Below are 17,092 nucleotides of genomic sequence, written 5' to 3'. Positions count from 1 at the left end.
AACACAACACTTTGTGTTTTTGCAGTGCATTCCCATTTAAAAACTCCAGACAGAAAACACCTTTTTTTCCCCTCTGAAATATAAAAACTGCCTTTTCCTCTTCCAGACTCCTCCTCCTGCTCCGTCGACATTGAATCTGAATAACAGATTAAGAAATAGGAATTTATGGTGCGCTCACGGCATAAAACAAAACGCATCAAAGGGCGCAGACCAAGGATTCTGCAGGCCTGACGGTGATGAGTCGGCTGCTGCCGCTCACAGTTTGTTATAAAAACTGCCTGAGACTGACTTCTATGGGAGCCATGCATCACCTGGGCAGATAGACCAGCGAAGTGATGATGCGCGTGTCCTTGGCGCGGGCCTGCGAGGAGGGCGGGGTGAGAAGGACGCCCGGCTTTTATCTCCGCCGAGCATCAGCGGAGAATCGCCTTCGTAAGGTCAGCCTTGAAGGTGAAGCTTCAGTGGAATGTTTTGCTATCATAATTCGCTTAGACGACATGCTCTAAATAGAAAGCAAAGGCATTTGTACAATTTGTGAAACAAAATTTCAGCGTTAATAAAATTTGCTGAATGAGAAGCTGGAATCTGTTGTGTGGCTTGAGGGAAGGTGAAGGTTAACTTGGTTTGACAACAATGAGGCAAACGAGGTTTGTTCAGAGTCATTTAATTGTTTTTGGTTTTGGAAAAAGGATTTCAAGTCTCGGATAGAGAAGACAAAAGATGATTGGGTTTTTTGTACAACCCAAGGTAATGTCTTTGGGTCAAAGTAAAGGCAATTCTTCGTTGTCTAAAAGGTTTTCTTGGCTATTTTTCGATTGTAAACGTTAAATCACATGATCAACTATTTCTGATTTATCGTTTTTCTACCAAAAACTGGCCAATAAAAGTCTTCAGTTTGGTGGGTTTTTTTCTAAAGTGACTGTATTTGGAAGGACTATTTTGTTTATAATTTTACGTCATAATTCATTTTATTTGTTGTTTTCGATATTTAAAATGTTCTCCAGTTCCAGTGTTAAATGTTAATTATAATTTAAAGTTTATTGATTTTTGAGAATATTTTCTTGCATTGTTATGACGATATAAAACAGAAATGAGCGCAAAACAACAATAAAATGTAACTGAATGAGATAATAAAATCAATATATTTAAAAGGACAAGCTTTAATTTATGTATAAATAAAATCACATTTGGATCTTTAATATTTATTCAAAGTTGTACAAATATTAAATTCCTTTAAATTGCGCTTTGCTATGTTTTTGCTAACGTGCTAACGTCTCTTTTTGTTATTGTGCGAATTTTGACATTTCCGTGTAAATTTGTTTAATTTTGCCTCAAACCGTCTCAATTCTCGTCTCCTTCAGTGCCAAAGCTGGTGAATTTTCCAGTAGTTTAAATGGAAGTAATAAGGAATAAAATATAAACAACTCAACAGAAACAGCAGATAATATGAATTATACTTTTATACTGATATAAAAACAATGGAAATATACATTTGAAACTGAATTTCAAATTAAACAAGTTTATTTGCACAGAAAATTTCAGCAACAAAACAGTTCAAATCCTGAAAACATAAAAACATCATAAGCATGCCACAGCAATTGTTAATCCTTTTACTGTAGTAATCAAAGTGCAACTATATTACTTTAATCCTAGAAATCGTCTTTACTTGGTAGAAGACTGACTTTGTAACTGTCTTTATGTGACTCTGAAGGTTCAACCAGTTCAACCAGCTAGCGTTAGCATGTTTAGCTACAAAGTCAACGGCGTTGGTTTTGCAATGTCCATATTTGGAAAAACAAAACACATCACTTCCTTCCTTCTTTTGCTTGTTGGCGCCACAATAATAAATATAGAGATAGAAACTGATTAAAGTGACATTGTTTTATACAAGATGGCTTCCAGGAGCCGCTAAGTGATAATATATGTAAGAATCAAAACCAAAGTGTTTCATGTATAAAACAAGGCTTCTCATGCTGGGTCAAAAGCACATGAAAAAAGACGAGTTTCCAGAGCAGATTTAAAAATACACAGACAGAACGGAGGCCTGTCTGATGTGCACTGGCAGTGAATTTCAAAGCCTTGGAGCTGCCACAGAAAACACTCTGAGTTTCCGCCACGTCCTCAACACATCTAGAAGGATCTGACCTGAGCAAACGGGCAGTGAAATCATAAAAGCTCAGAGAAGTAGGGCGGGGCGAGGCGAGAAACAAATTAAAGAATCTTAAGATTAACCGAAAATGCACGTATGTTGTAGGATTATGTTAATTTCTGTCCTGATGTTACTTCAGTAAGTAACAAATACAGTTACTACGTTTTTAAATGTTGTAAAGAATCCGATCTAATAAACTATTGTCCTTTTGAAAATCCAAATAATAAAACAAAAACAAGATTAAACGATCTCCTGTACATGCTAGCTTTAGCACGTTAGCACAGCTGACAATAACAGGAAGTTAGAAAGTGCCATCAAAATGTATGGGTAGTTTACTTTTAGGTAGTTATTTTTTATTAGTGTTAATTTAATACCAGATGCTTAGATATCAGTCAGACCAATCAAGATATATGAATAAAAATATTTTGTTGTGTCTTTTTCCCCAACACTGATATGAAATAGGGCAATACTTGATATAAAAAAACCCATTAAAAACTCATAAAAATCATTCAAATTTGTATATTTGTTAAATGAAAATGGCAGACATGTTTCATACTTATATAGCCAATATAAGCCTTTTTTTTAACTTTTAGCTTTTCTCCTCCTAATTTGCTTTAAAATTGTTGTAAATTTTACTCAAATTGATGATGGGTGATATGAACTTAAAGATTTATTACAATATTTTCTGGTGCTATTGTGATAATGATAAAAGTGATGATAAAACTAATTATTCCTTCTTTGTTGGTAACTTTAAAGCTGTGAGGGCTCAGGAGAAACATCTATTGGTAATTTGCTTTTTTAAGGCACCAGTTTTGTATTTATTGATATTCTCAATGAACAAAAAGTGAAGAAAATAATTTAAACAATTAAATTTCAAGAAATCATTGGAATTTATAGTGACAACGATACATCATAAGAAATTTATCACGATACATAATACAATAAATGCACACAATAATTTTTTTTTTCTTTAAATTGTATTTTTGTGCTTCTTTTAACTGTTTATCACTCAACACAATCCACAACATAACTACCATGTTGAATGTTTTCCATAGTGTAAAATGAAAGTTTCTCATATTTTCATAGAGGAAAACATTTAATTTATTTCAGATGAAGCTTCAAAGCCACGTCCAACCAGTCATTTGCGGATATTTGTGGAGTTTTCTGATCGCTTCAATCTGTGCAGCTTAATCAATCCATATCCTGCTCATTCAATCTTTAAACAAAAAAACAAAAAACAAAAACAAAACAATAAAAACGTTGTCTATGCAGCTAACAAGATAAAAAACAAAAATAAAAACCTACTAAAGAGACGGTGGAGTTGAATTATCGGGGCAAAAGGAAGGTGATATCATTTGGCACAGAGTGCGTGTTTGCTTAGCGGTGTAGTTGAGAGGCTCAGAAGACAACAGATGGCCAAACAATAACCAGAAGCAAAATGTGCAGTCCTGAGAGGAATGGGATGAAAGTTGTTAGGAGGACTTGGCATTCAGTCGCTCCCCTTCACCAGCGCCTGGCCCCGTTTTGATGTGTTCCTCCCCGTGGCTGTGGTCATTCTCAACCAATAAATCACCGTGACAATAAACGCTGTGACATCTGCCACGCAGCATCTGATGGCTGACAAAAGTCATCTGTACCCTGGATCTTTGAGGGGGGAAGGCAAAAATAATGCGCTGCAGTGAGCCAATGACACGAGCCGCCTCGTGTGCCGCGGCTCGTATTGGCAGATCGGTTTGTAAATTAGTGCAAACTGAACTGCCGAGTCCATTCTCAATTAGCAATGTCACAACTGTTCAATTCTGACCTTGACAGTGAGGCTGGTAACCAATACGACACACACATCTTCTCATTTTCTTTCATTTCAAACAAGTAGAACACACATTTAAAGGTTACCTGTTATTATTCCTTAAATAGGTTAGGATATTAAATTGTTTCGTATAAAATCCTGATTAAATAATGAGATTGTAGTCAGAATGAGCTGTTTTGGGGCGTCTTGTCACTTTAAATCCAGATAAGTTGCTGCTGGCCACATTCCCAGGACTCAACGTTTGTATTCGCTTGTAAAAATGGCTGCAAACTGACGCGCATTTATACAACCGTACATCGTTGAAAAGCAAAAGTGGAGCCTCTTGCACAACCAACAAGAATGCAGCAAGTAGTTTCTGGGTGATATCTTTTCCAGCATCCATTGCACAGTAAATCCAGCAGTGAAACCAACTTACCAAATATGCTGGAGCTCAACAACCTGGAGGTTTTGGAAACAACTCACTTTTCAGACACCAGCTTGTTTTGAGCTGTTTTTAGAAGCAGTTGAGACCCAAATCATGAAGCCAGAGTGACCACAACAGGAAATACATACATATTTTAAATTAGAATTTTGCATAAGACATTCCCTTTTAACATGTTTAAGAATTCAAACCTAACTGTGAAGTTCAATTTAATCAGCAAAACTGTTTATAATTTTTTTAAGGCTGGTTTTCCACCTAATAGTCCGGTAGACTCAGTTTGATTTGGGACCAAAATTTGCAACATTTGTTAGATTTTCAGCTGCTGTGGTTTGCTTTCACACAAACAAACCAAATTTTTGAAATACCTGTTCCCTTCCTCACCTGTGGGGGCACTGCACCAAGAACCATTAAAGAAAACGACACAAAATCCTCTGAAGTAGACACTGAACACAACTTCCTGTTTCGCAAAATGTTCATAAAAATTGAGTGGCATCAAAGTTTAGCAGTTGTAGAATTTCTCTTTTGTTTTTGGTAAAAAAATAATAATTTCTCCTGCTAGCGCTAGGCTAAGTCGTTTGTTTTGGTTGTATTTACCCAGAATGCCCTGCACTGTAGTCCTCTTCCCGGTTTTGGAGTGGACTCTGGTCTTCTTGGCCTTTACATATTCATTTAAACTGAGTTCACTTCAACCTGTACAGAGGTTTATAGTCGCACCAGATTTATTTTAATCATTTTGACTAAACCGGACTAAACTGTGCCGGTGTGAATTAATTCTTACAGCAGCTAGGGAGTTAAAGATAACTGCTTGGGTTTCATCTGGGCAAGCTTTTGTATTTGTGCTCTTTCTTTCCACCGACAACCACACTGAGAAACGACGACACGATGAGACTGTCGGGCGCAGGAGGAACAGATGGGGCTGGAGGAAACACCTGGACGAAGGGTCACACTTTTCAAAGCCACCATGTGCAAACGCCGACTGTCAACAGACAGCGAACCTTCACACCGTTATGATTCACAGTCTGAGCCTAAAGCCACAGCTAATTGTTGTCTTGTTTCTTTCCAGTATGGTCATTTGATTTGGAGTATTTTAAAGTCTTATTGATGTTATCATGGCTGAGATTAAATGCATAGAAAACAGAGTTATTTATTATAATTTATACATAAATGTAGACAGAAATAAACAAAAAAAGCACAAAGCAATAATGTTCTTCTGTTCGGTTGTAGTGAATTTTGGTCCATTTCGAATGCATGTGTGAACGCCAAGCAGACCGGAGCCTGCTCCAATAGCAGGAAGTGGACTACAGCGCAGGGCATTCTGGGTAATTACAACCAAAACAAAGGAAAAATGGCTTGTGGTTTCTTACCAAAGACAAAAGAGAAATCCTACAACGCCAAAATCTCACGCTATTCCATTTTTATTTACAGTTTGCGAAACAGGAAGTTGTGCTCAGTGTGTCCTTCAGAGGTTGACAATAAAAATGAACAGAAATAAATGCTTGAAATATGTCTATTCACTACAAAAACTCAAAATTATTGGAAATATTTTTGGTCTAGTTTTTAGAGCAAATACTTTGGCATACTTGCATTAACAACAAACTAACTTACACGTAACGTTTTAGGTGTTAGTGAATAATCCCTTAATCCTGATAAAAAAAACTTATTCCACTGAGATTATTTCACTGATACATTTTTCATAAATACAAAGGAATTAGTGGCTTAAAACAAGCTCCTTTTTGTTTGCTCAAAAGTTACTTGTAAGTTAGATTTATGTAAATTTAATTGTGCTAAAATATTTGCATTAAAATCTACTTGAGAAGATTGTTTTTGCAGTGTAATGGATCTGTATTTGCTTTTCAACTTGAATTACTAAAAACACCTGCATTTATCGAGTTGCACCTGTAAATGAGCCGTAATCCCCAATAAACACATTTACTTTACAGCATCGCTGCTCCAACAACATGACGCAGACGGCAGGAAAAAGGGATTTTTCAAAATCCCAAAAGTTTCGCTGTCCCTGATATCTGATATTTCTGTCTCCGTCTGGAGAGTTAAAGCCGAACAGTCTATTTTCTGACTTCTGAGAGTTCTCAACTCAAATAAACAAAGCATTCATTTACATTTATTAATATTAAACAAAAAAAACTGTTGAGTTCTCCGCAGTGTGGGGTAGGTGCTCATCATGTAGACGGTGATACAGAAGTTCATTGTTAAGAGGTTACTTCTTGATGTTGCCACATGTCTTTTAAATGTATATTTATGAGGAACCCCTGGCACTTGAAGGCAAGCCAGCCCATGCGCCGCGCACATAATTCCCCCGTAATTAATGTATTTATTCAACATCATGTTCAAGCATCGGCGTGCCCTCTCTTTTCAAACTGCCCTTTTGAAGAAGCCGGCATGCTCTTTATAGCTAACGCACACGTTGTTTTCGTTTCTTTTCTCGCAGATAACAACAGTGCACATTTCCATTTTTGCAAGGACGGGGAAGAACGTGTGATTTTTAAGGTATACATAAATAGAAACTTCATTTATGAGCCGTAAATAAACACGTGCAAAGCAGAGAGGCTGCACCAGAAATAGAGCGTGAAGCTTAGGAAACAGCAACGCCACAGGCTCAGACAATTATCTTTCAATTCCCGTGGCCAAACGGTGTTATTGTTGCTGTATTTGTGTTGAGAAAATTTCTGTGAAATTGTCGGCAATTGACTGGAGGATTTGTTGCATCAGTGCGAAGCATGTGTTGTTAACAAAAAGAGGCGGATGCAGCTTGAACTTCACTGAAGATCAGTGGAGATTTCAGAACAACTCCCAGAAATTATCGCCATGTTTACCGTTTCATGACGCCACATGGTAAAGAAAAACGGCACAAAACGTAAAAAAAAACAACATCTCTGCAGATGCATGCTTCTCGTGACACCTGCAGTGACGTTCAGTGTAATTTGTTTCACTTGGAGGTTTTTTTTCTTCATTTTTCTGTCTTGTTTTTATTTAGCAAGCAGAGTGGGACTCTTAACCTGGTGAATAAGAAAAACAAGGTTTCTAAAATATAGTTTCTGAGCCGCAGATTTGGTTTTTTTCAGCGTTTTCACACCTGATGGTCTGATAGTCGGTTCAAATCAGGAGCAATTATGGCAACACTGCAAAAAATAAAATCTTACCCAGTACAGTTTCCACTGTGAATATCTTAATACAATTTAACTTTTCAGCAAGAAATATAGGCGACAATAGCAAGTAAATATTAAATAATACTGATGAAAAAATACTGGTTTCGACTTGCATATAAATTAATCTACTACAAGATGTTTTTCCTGAGTTATATGTGAAAATTAATTTCAGGTATAAGTAATATTTTTAATCAATATTTAGGATTATTTACTTAAAACAAACTTTTTGTTTTAAGCTGGTTTACTACGACTTTCTTCTGGTAATTTTGATGTTTGATTCTCATAATACTATGACTTCTTTCATATTGTTTTGACGGTATTCTGGTAAAATTATGACAATTCTCAAAATATTATGGCTTCATTCTCATGTTTTATGACTTTATTGCCGTATTTTTTCAGCTTTTTTCTTGTACAAATAAAGTTATAATAAGCACAGAATAAAGTGTTTATTCTGTGCTTATTATAACTTTATTTGTGAATTATTTTGAATTGTTTCTCATATGACTATTTTGGTAATATTGCAACTTTGTTCTGATAATTTTAAGACTATTTGCAAATTATTACGACTTTTTTCTCAGAATATCACTTTATTCTCATATTATTTAGCCTGTATTCCCTTTTATGAGAATATTATGACCTTATTCTCATGTTATTACAACTTTATTCCCATTTTATTTTAACTGTTGTGCAACTTTATTGTGGGAATATTACGAGTTTATTCTTAAAATATGACTTCATTCTTGCATTTTTTTTAGTCTTTATTCTCATAATATTATGACTTTATTCTCATGTTATTACAAGTTTATTACCGTACTATTTCAACTTTTCTCTGATTCGACTGTATTCTTGCATTATTTTGACTTTATCCTTATAATTCTAAGACTTTACTTTTATAATTTAATCTTTCTTAGCCATCTAACCTCAATCTGTTTTGGAATGATTGCTTTTCCTGTTCCCTGAAAATTTTTGCAAACAGAAAAATGCAGTAAGTATAAAAAATCCCAGTTTGGCGCTAAACCTGCTGGTCTGTGTGCCGAACTGTAAGCAGGCCTCTCCCATGGCGAGGGGCAGATTGATTAGCGATGAGGTCATAATTGCTGCCTGAATCACCTCCATAGTTAATCAATCTCTGGCTGAAGGATAAATACGTTGGGTGAGAAAGGACAATACTTCATGAGGTGATGCACGGTTGATAAAGGACATATTCATTCATCACGGGGTTCCTTCGCTTGATGGATATGCAGCCATCGATGGTGGACTCCATCCATCAATCAGACACAGAACGGAGGTCAGCTTTGAAGATCAAAGTCAAGCACCCAACTATTGCACATCTAATGCGGTACAGTAAAGACCTAATAGGTTTTCAACGGATCAAATTACCTGCTATATTCCACCTTCAAGTGTCCATTTGGTCTCATAATCTGCAGGTTAACCAGACATGGGAATAGATTAGCTCCTGCTTTGTTGCTTACCTTCAAGCTAGGTGCTTTAGTAATCAGCGGAGAAAATGTTTTCCACCGTTTTTTTTTGGGAGGTAGTTTGAGCTCAGCACATATATATCATCCAGACTGACTGTTTCTGACATTCCTTTTGCAGGGCTCACAATAAAATACACTGAACCTCTTGAATTATGAATCTCTGAGCAACGCTTTGATGTCAGCTCCTTTTGAACCAAATTCAATAACCATAATAAAGATGAAGGGAACAGAAGCAATTTTTCCACTGTGCCTCTTGCCGTCCAAAGCGCCGCGCTGCCTATCACACGAGTGCTGCCCTCTTCCCCTGCAGAGACTCTCTGAAATGCCCACAAGCAAATATTATTTCTAGTAGATGACAAGCTTCTCCTGAAGTCACAATAGGAGCTCTGGATTCAGAAGGTGAACATTAGTCTAGTCAAAGTAGGCTTTTTGGATGCGCCTAATGCTCAAAAAATAGAAAAGTACTGTCACTTCTTTTTCTCTTCAATGGTTTCACTTTTATTTAAATGTGTGTGATTGTGCAGGCGTGGGGTTTGCAAACCAAAAATACACTTCTTAATGTTTTTATAAAGTATATTAATGGCAAAAACACTAATTAATACAAACATATATTCCTTTTTTTGTTATAATTACACAAAATGTCTTTTGGTTTTGGTTATTTGGATTTTACTTTGGAAACTCCATCATTGTTCCAACCATGAGACTTTAAGATCATGTTTTCTTCTTCTGTGGTACTGTAGTAAAATTGTTTGCGCTACTTTTGTCATGTTGTGCTGTGAGGGAGGTGGGCGTTTTTATTTTTATTAATCTAAACACATCGAGTTTATTTAAGATTTATTAAGTCTGTATTTTTAAAATCTATTCCATGATGGGAATATTTAACTTTAGTTTTATTTATACTTTTGTGCATATACGGTTGTTTTCTGTTTGTTCTCATCAGAATAAACCGAAAATCCACCAGTTTTAAAGAAAAACCGTGTCACATTCTAATTGTAATAAAAGGAGCAAAACGCAAAAATGTTACTGTTACTGATGATAGAAATCTGAAATTATAATGCAAAAACTTTACTTTTTTTATTTTAAATGGGTCACATTATGTAAAATCAACTTTCTTTAGTTTTGTATCATGCTATAACAGGGTGTCCACCCATCCTTCATAGCAGGGGAGTCTAAAGTGTGGCTCAGGGGCCATTTGTGGCCTTTGGAATAATTTTGCCCTGACTTCAGTTCAAAGATGGTACAAATCTGATTCTGGAGCCAATGTGGATGCTCTCTTTTAGTAATTAGAGAGATTTTCATGATAACCTTATATCTTCAGAACGTCCATCCATTATATATGTCAAAAACCCAGCCAAGGTTTTAGATGAAAATTCTAATTTTTGTTGAAGTGAAGAAAAAATGTGAATTTTGTGCTTCCATTTTGGTTTTTACAGCTTCTAAAAACGACCCTAGCATTAAAAAAAATCCTAGGCGTTTTTTGGTGTATGGAAAACGAGCCATTTCAAAAACCTCACAATTGTAACAGCGGCATAAATGTACAAAAAAAATCAAATATGTTTTAAATACAAGTAGCATGAAACTTTTTAGCGCACAGTAAAGGTAGCATCATACGGGTTGGCAACAGGAGTGGCCAGTGGCGAAGACGAATATTGTCCAGAAAACAAACAATAATTTAGCTAGCTAGCTTGTTAGCGGTAGCCACAGCCATCTAGAGTCATAGATTGCAATCTTGAGATGCATTTAATTTCCTTCTGTGATTAATAAAGTATTTTTGGATTGAATTGAACTGAATTAATAGTAGAGAAGCCATTTTTCAACATAAGTTTGACATTAATGTTAGCATACTAAGCTAGCAATCTCATATAAACGTCTAGAGGGCTACACAATGAAGTCAAAATAATATAAATTTTGAACACTCCTTAAACAAAGCTGAAGGTTAATGTAAACTCTGTTAATACATAAACTATTCTACACTGATTTTTTTTTGTTGAACTTTTAACTATTGATGAGACAAACTGACTCCCAACATTTATTGAATAAGTGGACTGCTAAAAGATTTCCTTTTGCTATTCAGCCAGAAGTTAATTCACTCTGACAAGGGAACTGTGCTGATGCTGCAGCAGATTTTTTTTTCAATTATATCAGATTCACATGTGACTGTTTTACTGAACTATTATTAACAAAATTATCTTTAATCTCCCAGTGCTTTTGGTAAAATCATTTCAACCTTGGATGGAAAGGCCGATACGAATCCCTGATCTCCCCCTTTACCCATACAATCAAATTACTTTATAACCAGAGAATAAAATTAATTAAAGTCTTACACAGCTGAATATCATAGTTTAATAAAACTTAATGGAAACTTTCTGTTCATCACCACAAGCGATTTCAGGCATTTTTGTTCCTCCCTGAAAAGTGGGGGCACCGAAGGGAGGAAGAGGAGAAATCTAATTTTAAAAGGAAAATCTCACAAGATGTAGAAGATTTTTTACCTACAGGATACTGGATCATTTTTTATATTTATATAAAAACTTAAAGCCTGAAACGATTAATTGGAATATACATGATTAACTGAATCGTCAACTTATTTAGCAATTTTTAACAGAATATACAGACTTTAAAGAAAGACAAATTGCTGAAAGAATAACATATTCAGAGCCAAAACTGTACAAGAAACATTTACATTTTTCATTCAAGATGAAAATATCGTGGTCTGAAAATAGTTTTCAGCCAAAACTCCTTATGTGGGGAGTTCAGATTTACTAAAGAAAAAACAAATAAAGCTATGATGTTATATTTTATACAATAAAAAAATGAATTTAAATCGTTCATTTTTTTCTATTAAAGCATTTCCAATATTGTAAAAATGTCTGAAATGGTTAAATGAAAAATTGGTAAAAGTTTGATTTCTTTAACAATCAAATTAATTGATTAATCGCCTGAATAATCGATTAATCAATTACTAAAATAATGTTGTTTATATATATTTATACATAAATCTATACATAAGTGGTTAATCTGATTAATTGCTAGCAATTAATCAGATTAACAATCAGAATAATTGTGATTATTATTTCAATAATCACCAACTAATTTAGAAATTGATTAATCGTTAACTGGAGGTTACTCAATGAAATGTTTATTTTCTTATTAAAAAGAGGAATTTAATTGCTTGTTTATTTGTATCTTTTAATGTTTTTCTATTATTGCATACAAAAGGCTTAAGACTAACCAGTTCAGAGATTAATCACCAGAATAATCGATTAATCGGTTGCTTAAATAATCATAATGAGACAGACACCTAAAAATGTTAAAATTTTATCAAGTTGAAAGCCATCCTTTTAATGCGTCTTCTTATTAAACACAATTCTATATCAAATCTGGTGCTGTAATCACTCCATCTTGTACTTTCACTTTGTATTAATTATCATTATGCCTGCTGCTGCTGGCTGCTCTCATAATGACCAGAAAGGGAGAAAAACAGGTAAATTTGTCTTGTCTTGTCCATCAAACCAGCCAATATTAATTTCAATAAACAACCTGGTAAAAGCTCTCTTTCAGAAACCTTTGAGTAGCTAATCTTTGGCTCCTTCTCAACTGCTGGCATAATGAGAGCTAATGAGGTTTTTCATTATTTTTAGAACAGAAAAAAAAAAAAAACTGCTGTCGCTCTTAATCAGTAGTTCTTTGGGGATTTGTAAGAAAAGTTTTTTTCTTCTGACACTTTCCCCTTCTTTGGCTTGTTATTTAGTAAATGTTCAGCTCATTTCCAGACAAAGTAGTCGAGGACAAAAGGAGGATTACTGTGAAAAACCTCCAGAACGTTTTTAAAGATTACAAAACAGTTACTCACCATGAAACATAGTCATAAAAACAATTAAAATTACACTTAAATACTAAAAATTTTCTTTACCTTTGTCATTGGATTCAACTCAAATTAAACATCTTGATTCTTGGCTGTATATTAAATAGCTAACTCACTGGAGACAACCAGGGTTTCTTGTAAGGTTTTCTAAAGAAAATCAGCAACAGGAAGCATCAGCTCCATAATTATTCAGGTAAAGATGTGTGAAAAGAATGAAAAGTGATTTTTAATTCCAGTAGTTTCACCTCACATTGAAACCGAGGTTTCAAAGTTTTGAATCGCCACGCCCAGATTCTTTGGTGAAGCAAAAAGCTTTTGATAACTTTTGATCGCCAATGCCTTAAAATTGAGCTGTCTATTTTTGACGTTTCTAAGTTAAAAGCAGAAAAAATGCAGCTTTGATCCAAAATGGCTGACTTCCTGTGACAGTTTGTAACTTTTTTGTTACATATTTGCTAAAACTATCACCATGCCATGCCAGTATGTTATGAGAAATGTAGGTATCTAAAATTAAGGCCTTAAAATGTCGTAAATTAAAGAAACCCCAGTAAATTGATCTTAAAATCAGGTCCTAAATTTTGATTTTGCAGTTTAAACACTCATACTGGGACTTTTCTTTCAAACTGAAGTTTGAGTCGCCTGCAGACATTTTCAGTGCATTCTATGAGTCAAAGAGCTAACTAGCTGCTAAAATACCCTTACTAGCTAATTTGCTGGCTTTTTTGGATCTGTCATGGATACATGCAAATTTATTGCACTTACTGTGGAGTTAGGTCTTAAATTTCCTTTATAGTGGTTTTAAAAAGTCTTAAATTTGAGTTGGTGAAACTTGCAGAAACCCTGTAAATGTGAACTGAGTCAGATTTCGTTGTATTTAGTCGAGTTTCAGAACTTTTTACCTTGTTATTGTCGACTAAAAAGGTTTATATGGCTGCTGCACATAAAAATTTCACACAAAGTTCGTTTTTCTACATTCAGACTCGTGTGCCAGCTTATACATGAGGCTCCAGAACTAAATCTGGCACAAGATCTGTGCAATAACCTGCAGAGAACTGTGGATAAGAAATGTTCTGACAGTCTGTTAGAACCTTTGCAGAATATAGAAATCAACATGCATCCTGCAGTTTTGATCTCCTGTAACCTGAAGCAGGCACTGAGGAGGCAACAATGCGGCTTCTGATGGAATAAAAATAAAGTTGATAATTAAACAACTGGACGACGCAGTAAAAAGTGGAGAGGTATTACTTAGACCGATGTCTGCTGCAGGAGAAATACATCCTACTTGTAACAGCACCGCACCACTCCACTTATAAACCAAACTTCCTCTTTAATGCAGCAGCTTACTGAGGCTGAAGCCCCGGGGCTGACAACATATCAGGCCCAGGAGGTTTGGTAAAAAAAGTATCACTGGGAGAAATATTGCTAGACTTTGTGGGTTAACCTACTTCCAGCTGTGCTGAGAGTGTGTACACACTGTATATTGATCTTTAAAAACTTGCAGACAAGTTTTTGAATCAATTTCAGCTGTAACTATTTTGAACTGAGGTTAAATTCTCCTTAAAATATTGAAAATACAGATATCAGGATTTTTTTTTGTCCTGACTTCAATACAAGTCATTTTAAAATAGTTATCTGCTGCTAATGAGTACTGATACTTTCATTATAATCAATGAGCATCACATTGACATCCCACTTGCTCCAGTTGGAGTTTCTGCAGGGACTCCAACGCAGAATTATCTCAGCTGTAAAGCTGCTATGCTATCCTGATTACTCATTATGTACAAGATTGTTTTATAAATTATTAGTAAAGTTGTATCTGAATCAAAAATTTCCAAAAAACAAGTCTAGCTCCTACCACTTTATCTAGTGGATAAAGTTAGCATAAACGCTAACATTAGCGTGCCTGCTTTCTGTTGTTATATGACTTGTTGATAATTGTTGATTGTTACACTATTGCATTATTGTAAGTTTATTGCAAATTTTTCTGCTAAAATAGCCAACATATTGGGTTTTAGGGATGCTAACTCCCACCTGCAGGTGGCAGTATTTTTTACTTCAACTACATCCCTTCCTCAGCCTTAATTTATAAAACATATGATCAATATGGCAAGTAACAAAAAATTTAATTTACTATCATATAAGCGCAAATCGTGCAGAATTTCTCAAAATATTTCCAATTTAGTGTCACAAAAACTGATTTTGATTGCCAAAAAATTCACAGAAAGAATCGTATAATTCTGCAGGGACTGATCTATATGAAATTAACAGTTTCTTAATGTTTTTAATCAAATTTTTTCAAAAACCCACTTCTACTGGCAGGAGCAATAGGATAGCATAAAAGCTAACATTTAGCATGCCTGCTTTTTGTTGTGATATGACTTGTTGATCATTCTTTGCCCAATATAATTTTGCATAGCTACAGTTAATCTTGCAGGGATTTATCAAAGACGTCCAGTACAATAATTTAAATAATTCTGGCACAACTGGCCTGGAGAACATTCATAATCTTGATTTGATCCAAAATTGAGACAGTTTTAGGAACTGATATTTTCAGCACTTTCAATATTTTTTTAAAAGCAAGAACTTACTTTTACCCAAGTAAAAAGTTTACTTTAACTAGAGTTAAAGTAACTCTAGTTACTTAACTTTACTTAACTACAGGGTTTAATATCTAACATTTAGCAAGCAAAGCTCATTTAAATGTCTCCTTTGTGAGTGGAGACATTATTCCAGTGAGCTTGGACGTGCAGAACCATGGCAACAGTATAGCTGCTCCGACCCCTCAACACATAACAAATCTCAGCTTAACTCTGGCAATTTGTGGCGTTCACAGCTGAGAAATGATTGGCACTTTGGTTGTAGCGAAACAGTGAGATTTTCCTAGCTGCTGTTGCTGCCGTCGGAGTTTGGAAGGAAATCACGAGTGTGGCACTTTACTGGATTAGTTCCTTTGTGATAAAAGGTAGCTGATTATACGGGAATCTGATGGGTGTGTGTTGGCGCTGATATAAAAACTTGGGTTGAAAAGCAAGCTTGTAAAAGCTTCCTTACAGACATGAAGAACGGCACTGCCGCTGAAATATGAGCTTTAAAATGGCACCTTTCTTGCTTCGCAATGTCCCAAGTCCTTAATTCCATTAGGTAACCTTAACCTCGCCTCACTTTTTCTCTTTCCATGCGGGAAAAGTCATGGTCAGCACTACCACGTTTACCCTTGTGGAGTTGTTTTGTATTCTGCACATGATAATGAAAATATTGATTTACATTTTAGGCCCTGGCCAAGAAGTCGTGGATGGCGATGACAATATTTCTGCAGGCAGTAAGGTGAGGAGATTAAAAAGTGGATTTCAGAGAGTGATAATAAAAAAAGTGCCAGTCGAGTCACAGTCCACTGTGTTTGGTTCATAACCCCATGTGGAAGCAGAATAACCCATTAGAGCAATTAAACATGTCTGTATTATAATACAGATGTTATTTGAGGTCACTATAGAGATTTTATGTAAATTCAGTGCAGCTCCAACTCATTTCCAGTCGCTGAATGCGTTTAAATTATCCAGCTATATTGAATGCCATTTTTAATGTATGATGCGAATACATTTGGCAGGCGGCTCATATGTGCTAATCTCGCTGACTGAAAGGGGTAATATTCTAGACCACCCTCTTTCCATTTTCTCTGCCTTTCACCAGAAATGAAGAGGAAAAGTCTACACCGCCGTCAGAACCGCCTGCAAAACCTCAACTCACCTGCCTGAAATTAAACAACCTGGTCAGATTGTTGCTGGATTTGTTTTTCTGCTGGCATAAATATAGATGTCATCTGAGAAAAAACACAACCTTTCACAGTAAACCCAGTTTGGATCCTGACAGAAACTGGATTGAGCATCTTTAAGCTCAACTAGAGGGAATTATTTCACAAGATTTGGTTAAAAAAATGTTAAATTGGACAATTTGCTGGAAAATTGTTAGGAATAAATTAAGTAGGATTCATAAAAGTAGTTAAGAATTTTGTTGCAAAACCATTCAGTGATAGATAAACTAAAGCACATGTCAAACTCGAGGTCCGGGGGCCAAACCTGGCCCGCTGTAGCTTTTTCTGCGGCCCTTTAGACTCTAAATTATATCATTAAGTCCCTCTAGTTTTTCATAAATTCACAAAATTCCTACAAAATCAATTTTTCCTGATATTTACTGCAGATGTGTCTAAAAAT

General features: G+C 35.4%; 1 long non-coding RNA gene across 1 annotated transcript; it reads left to right on the top strand.

Moving 5' to 3' along the window:
• The first annotated feature begins 15,336 nt into the window (after window positions 1–15,336).
• Window positions 15,337–16,745, top strand: LOC106935442 (uncharacterized). The gene is made up of 2 exons (XR_001421899.1): window positions 15,337–16,208; window positions 16,572–16,745. It is a non-coding gene; the product is annotated as an uncharacterized LOC106935442 (long non-coding RNA).
• The last annotated feature ends 347 nt before the right edge of the window (window positions 16,746–17,092 follow it).

The sequence above is a fragment of the Poecilia latipinna genome, unplaced genomic scaffold, assembly GCF_001443285.1.
Source record: "Poecilia latipinna isolate Pla-1442-1.1 unplaced genomic scaffold, P_latipinna-1.0 Scaffold1965, whole genome shotgun sequence".
Taxonomy (NCBI): Eukaryota; Metazoa; Chordata; class Actinopteri; order Cyprinodontiformes; family Poeciliidae; genus Poecilia; species Poecilia latipinna.
This window is presented reverse-complemented; position numbering and strand designations above follow the sequence as displayed.